Source organism: Daktulosphaira vitifoliae, unplaced genomic scaffold (assembly GCF_025091365.1).
Source record: "Daktulosphaira vitifoliae isolate Bord-2020 unplaced genomic scaffold, ASM2509136v1 Scaffold_3, whole genome shotgun sequence".
In the NCBI taxonomy this organism is placed as follows: domain Eukaryota; kingdom Metazoa; phylum Arthropoda; class Insecta; order Hemiptera; family Phylloxeridae; genus Daktulosphaira; species Daktulosphaira vitifoliae.
In genome coordinates, this window is record NW_026099574.1 from 41767042 (window position 1) to 41773189 (window position 6148).

Below are 6148 nucleotides of genomic sequence, written 5' to 3' on the forward strand. Positions count from 1 at the left end.
ATAGCTTGAAATCGCTCATTATCCCTCTCATGGTAATCATAACAGTCGTGCCCGGCTGTCATTACGTTTGTGTCCACGGTTGACGTTATATCGTACCGTTAAGTCCAATGACTCGTAGCCACTGATCTGGCATTGTTTTCTTTTGTTGGGTTTGTGTATAGGCGAAGCCCCAACGTATGGTTATTAAATACTCAATCCATATTTGGAGTTGGTGTTCTTGGTGTCCACACACCGGTGGTGTTTTTTTCTGTTGTTGGGCGTGTTTGTGCGTCCCGTCACTGTAAAATTATTCGAGGCACTCAGCATTGTTAACGTCGACCAAGAAGTATTTGTTGTGGAGATCTCAAAGCATTGCAATATCACACGGCGGAGGATGTGTCAAATGGCTGGGTGATGTTACTCCATTTTTTTTTATGTTTGATTTATATATGAGTAATAGAAACATGTCATTAGTAAAAAATAGAATAAATTATCTTTAGTTTATTATTCGATCCGTCATTTATTTTACTTGTAAATAAAAATATTATTTAAGTGATTTGTATATTCATATATTGAATTTATATTCTTTATAAAATATTAAGCTATGATGGTGTCACACTACCATTATTGTAAAAAATATTATAAAACAGATTATGCATCCACTACTAGCAACTGATGAATTAGCAATAAAAAATAATTATTTTGAAATTAGTTAATAATCTAAAACTATACCCAAAGACCATTGTGGACAGTTGACTTCAGTAATAGCATAAATTTTTCAATTGCTTGTACAAACAAATGAAAAATTGGCTTAAAATCTAGAGCTTCAAAGTTTTTGAAGTGAAAAGTTCTCTTGGAAAGCTCTGGATTTAATGGCATCCAAACTAAGTAAGTTTCTATTAAAAATTTACTTATTCATTTAATAGCACAAAGTTTTATATATATATATATATATATATATATATATATATTTTTAAAGAATTTAATATTTATTTATAACTTACATCAAACCTTTATGAATGTTTATATCTTACACACTCTTAATGATAATACACATTTTTCAATATTTTAAATAACAAATTGCATTATACGTAGAATCTATGTACATAAATGTTTATATTTCCAGTTTTTTGTGAAATAAAAAAAATGTTAATGATTTTTATAACTAGTGATGGGAAAAAATAACTGTTGCTTAAGTAGCAATAACAATCTGTTAGTTGAAAGAAATAGTTATAGTTGTTGTATCTTATTTTATGTTTTAGACAAAGTGGATTCATTTGTTCTTAAATTCTCCAATTTTCCACTTAGCCAAATGCTTATTATAATGGCAGTTTATTTCCCAATGAAACAATACTCACAATAACTCGCATCAAACGTCTTGAATAGAATACAGATGGGCCGGTATAACAGCACAACGTATCTGATTCATTACTCGGTGATGACTAAATTTATACAAATTAGGGTGGATCAAAAATATCGATCTTTGAAATTTTAATGAGAACCATTTTAATTTTATTCCTCCTAATCGTTGATATGATACAATTTTTTTTAGAAATTATTAAGTATGATGACTTATATGTATTATTATTAAAAAAATTATGTGTAATAATTTTAGTTTATTAAATTATTTATTTTTTCCCTCATATGTCTGAACCTTCATCATCATCCCCACTTCTAAATAAAGAGAAATCATTCACTTTTTTATTTATTAGTTAGATATTACTAAACTGAGAAATTATCTTTTTGACTATCTTGGTTATCTCGTATACTCAAACTATTTGCGTACTTTTGTCGAGGACAGTCGTTATAATACTTTGAAGATATATATATAAGATTTAAAGAAAAATCTTGTTACCAAAAACTATTATTTTGATTCAGACTTTAGTTTCTATAGCATTTTAAAGTTGCTCAACTTTGAATTTTTTTACGATTTTTCTATGATATCAAATTTTAGTCCATATTATGTAAAGGACGGAAGTAAATTCTATAATATTACGTTATTTACTGGTGACAATATGCGATTTCTTTTTCATGATAATAATACTTTATAAGTATTATATTATAAGTAAACCTCTAATTACGAGTTGGAATTAGAAGTTAGATAAAGTTTTATTATTGAGTCTAAACTGATGTGTGTGTTTGTTCAGTCGTTCAGTGGAGCATACGATAATACTTCATTTATAAATAAATTTCTGAAATAGAGTTGGGGTAAGAAGTTAGAAAAAATTTTATTCGACAAGTATAATTTTATTATTGTACTGTACGACAAATAAAATTTTTCTAACACAAATTTACTTTCGTGACCTAAATAATTAAAAATAAATGATAATAAAATAAATATACATAAATAATAATTTTACATATTTTTATTAATACATGTAAACAGACTAAACATATAAATTCAAATAAATAATAATATAAGATTTACACGAGTAAATTACTATTTTTTTTTTAATTACTATTATTCATTATGTTTTTCACACGATTAATGTTCTTTTTTGTATTAATACAATATTGTCTTACTAGTAGTTGTTTTAAATGTAATAAATTACATAAGACACTAATTATTAGTGTCCTAACTTTGCAATCAACAAACAACAGATTTTAATTAATATAGTATGTAAGACATGAATTTTTAATTCCTAAAATTATACTTAGAATCAATTATTAGAACAAAAACTTGAATTCGTTTTTTTTACAAATTATCATTATTTTATCTATAAAAAAAAAAATATATAATTTTTCATTTAGATACATTGATTAGAGTTACATCTGTTTTAAATACTTTAAATTGATTTAATATTTATTTATTTAACAGTTAATCACTTGTCAACAACGATCTGACACATGGTTGCATACGCCAAAATTTCTTAATTCTTCAATTTATTGTATTATGCATAATTTATCATTATATTTCACTGTCACTAAGAAATATGACTGAACAAATAATATTACTTTTAATATTATTAATTACGTTCGATCATTGACATGTCTTCATTATTATTCAGTGATTCGATAATTAATAATGATTTTTTAAGTAAATTGAGTAATACTTACGTATAGATACATTTAAAATATTCTATTGCATTAGCCATACAAGTTATTAATAGTTAAAATTTAACATAACTTTTTATTATTTCTCGTTTATCAAAAGACTATTTCAGTTTTTGGTGAATTTTAAATATATCCATATAATTCCATTTATATCCAGTAGCACATCATTGTAAAGAGCACTAAATACTATTAAAGCATAACATTTTTTCATGTTCAAATCCACTTCAGAGATACGTTCGGCAAAAGAAAGAGATGTACTTTGTTTTATATTTAAATCATATTCGTTGTTTTTACAACTTCACCACATACATTTTATAGATTTCCATCCTTCTGATTCAATAATTTTATTAAGTTTATCAATTTCATCGGATTTTGCTTCTGGTTTTTGCTTTTGCTTCTAGTTCTGGTTTTACTCTGGTTCAAGCATTGGTTTTGGTTTATTACATTTAAAACAACTACTAGTAAGACAATATTGTATTAATACAAAAATGAACATTAATCGTGTGAAAAACATAATGAATAATAGTAATTGAAAAAAAAAATAGTAATTTACTCGTGTAAATCTTTTACTATTATTTATTTGAATTTAAATGTTTAGTCTGTTTACATGTATTAATAAAAATATGTAAAATTATTATTTATGTATATTTATTTTATCATAGTTTATTTTTAATTATTTAGGTCACGAAAGTAAATTAACAATGAGATTGTTACTAAACTTAACAAAACAAAAAAATAAAATCACTTTTAATAGTGTGTAATAATAGTTTAGTTAATAATATTTTACTTTTAATAAATTTGATTAACTTGAAAATTTGGTATTTATACATTTTTAACATTATTATTACATATTACAGTCTTCAGTATTGAATAATATTAATAAACAATATTATGATTGTTACTAAACNTATTATTCATTATGTTTTTCACACGATTAATGTTCTTTTTTGTATTAATACAATATTGTCTTACTAGTAGTTGTTTTAAATGTAATAAATTACATAAGACACTAATTATTAGTGTCCTAACTTTGCAATCAACAAACAACAGATTTTAATTAATATAGTATGTAAGACATGAATTTTTAATTCCTAAAATTATACTTAGAATCAATTATTAGAACAAAAACTTGAATTCGTTTTTTTTACAAATTATCATTATTTTATCTATAAAAAAAAAAATATATAATTTTTCATTTAGATACATTGANACCTAACAAAATAAAATAAAAAAAGCTTTTAACAGTATAACTCACTAAAATTCAGATGGCCTAATCCACTAGCTAAGGGTTGGGCCACCCACTATAGTTCTGAAATTATATTTCATAATCACAGTGCCAAAAACAATTTATGTAATGCCATCTAGTGAATAATTTAGATGGNTTTATAAAAAAAAATATATATAATTTTTCATTTAGATACATTGATTAGAGTTACATCTGTTTTAAATACTTTAAATTGATTTAATATTTATTTATTTATCAGTTAATCACTTGTCAACAACGATCTGACACATGGTTGCATACGCCAAAATTTCTTAATTCTTCAATATATTGTATTATGCATAATTTATCATTATATTTCACTATGTCACTAAGAAATATGACTGAACAAATAATATTACTTTTAATATTATTAATTACTGTTCGATCATTGACATGTCTTCATTATTATTCAGTGATTCGATAATTAATAATGATTTTTTAAGTAAATTAAGTAATACTTACGGATAGATACATTTAAAATNGGGATAGACCATAATGGATTTCAAATATTATATCAATTTGAAACGTTTTATCATATAAAACAGAATTTGATTTTTTGTGGGTTAGGCTGTTTTGGCTCTATGCGCCTCAAATATTACTATATAGTTTATTTTTGTGTCTGACGTTAATTTTTCTCAGCTCTCACTTGACCAATTTTAATGATCAATACGTTATAATTTTAATCTTGTTGAACTTATAATCACCAAACATTATAAGAAATCCTTTAATATTCTTAATTTATATGTGATCAAAAAACTATTAAAATTAAACACTATCTATCTACAGATTTGCATCGAAGCGTTCTTATGGTTGTGATTTTCAGTGGAGGCTCGTGGCTTGGACGACGGGATGATCGCGCGCCCTACTAAAATTAATTAAAAATAGAAAATTAATTTTATATTCTTAATTCTACATTTTTATTAAAAATACAAATTTTTAAACAGTAAAATAGTTATAATATACATGTCGTGTGCGAACATTAAAATTGTTTCCCTTGGTAGCGTTGTCCGTACAATATTTTAAAAAGTATATAATAAACGAGATGCTCAATCGCGACGTGCGGGACTGTTTTATCATGCAATCTTATGTACGGGTTTTGAACGACCGGCTGTGTCGTCCGTACAGTAAAATATTACTATATTGGGTAATTTATTTTTAGAATTAACTACATGTACGCTCGTCGTTATCGGTTGCTATAATAGTATAATCGCTATTATTATTATTTTCATTTCTATTTTTTACTGTGAACTTTAAAATAATAGTATGTGTTTTATTTTATTATATTTAATTTGACAATTTTTTATACCTATAATTAGCAATATTATATTTAAAGTCGCACCGCCACCACTGGTGATTTTATTCACTGACAGATATCATCTATACTTGTCCCAACTATGCCACGTCCACATTGTGCCACGACCCCACAGTGTAGCGATCCCACAGGCTGGGTTTTTTTCGTCTATTTATAAATACATAATTTAAAATTTTTTTTTTTTTTTAGTAACTTGATTAAAATTAATAAAGTTGATAGTTTAAGTGGGGACTAATTAAATATTTCCGTTTTCTCTAAAAATCTGTTGCTTACAAGAGAAGTGCTAAAGTTTGAGTATTAAGTCTCAAAATTAAAATTGTAATTTATCATAAACTATTGGAAGCTCAAACATTTTTTTTTGAAATGGCAGGTCACTTCTTTTTAAAACAATTATTGGATTTACATTAAAGATGTAAATAATTGATAATTCACTCTTAAATTTTTTTATTATTTATTTTTTTTTTTTTTTGTAAAAGAAAGAATGGTTAAATGAGGTACCATCCCCTTTCTTTAAGACAATACCGTTTTACTTAAAATAT

At 25.0% G+C, this 6148-nt stretch overlaps 1 long non-coding RNA gene across 1 annotated transcript; it reads right to left on the reverse strand.

The window, feature by feature from the left end:
• Positions 1-2327: 2327 nt before the first annotated feature.
• Positions 2328-4202, reverse strand: LOC126902709 (uncharacterized). The gene is made up of 2 exons (XR_007703309.1): positions 3941-4202; positions 2328-2437 (listed from the first exon to the last, which is right to left on the reverse strand). It is a non-coding gene; the product is annotated as an uncharacterized LOC126902709 (long non-coding RNA).
• Between the last annotated feature and the right edge of the window lie 1946 nt (positions 4203-6148).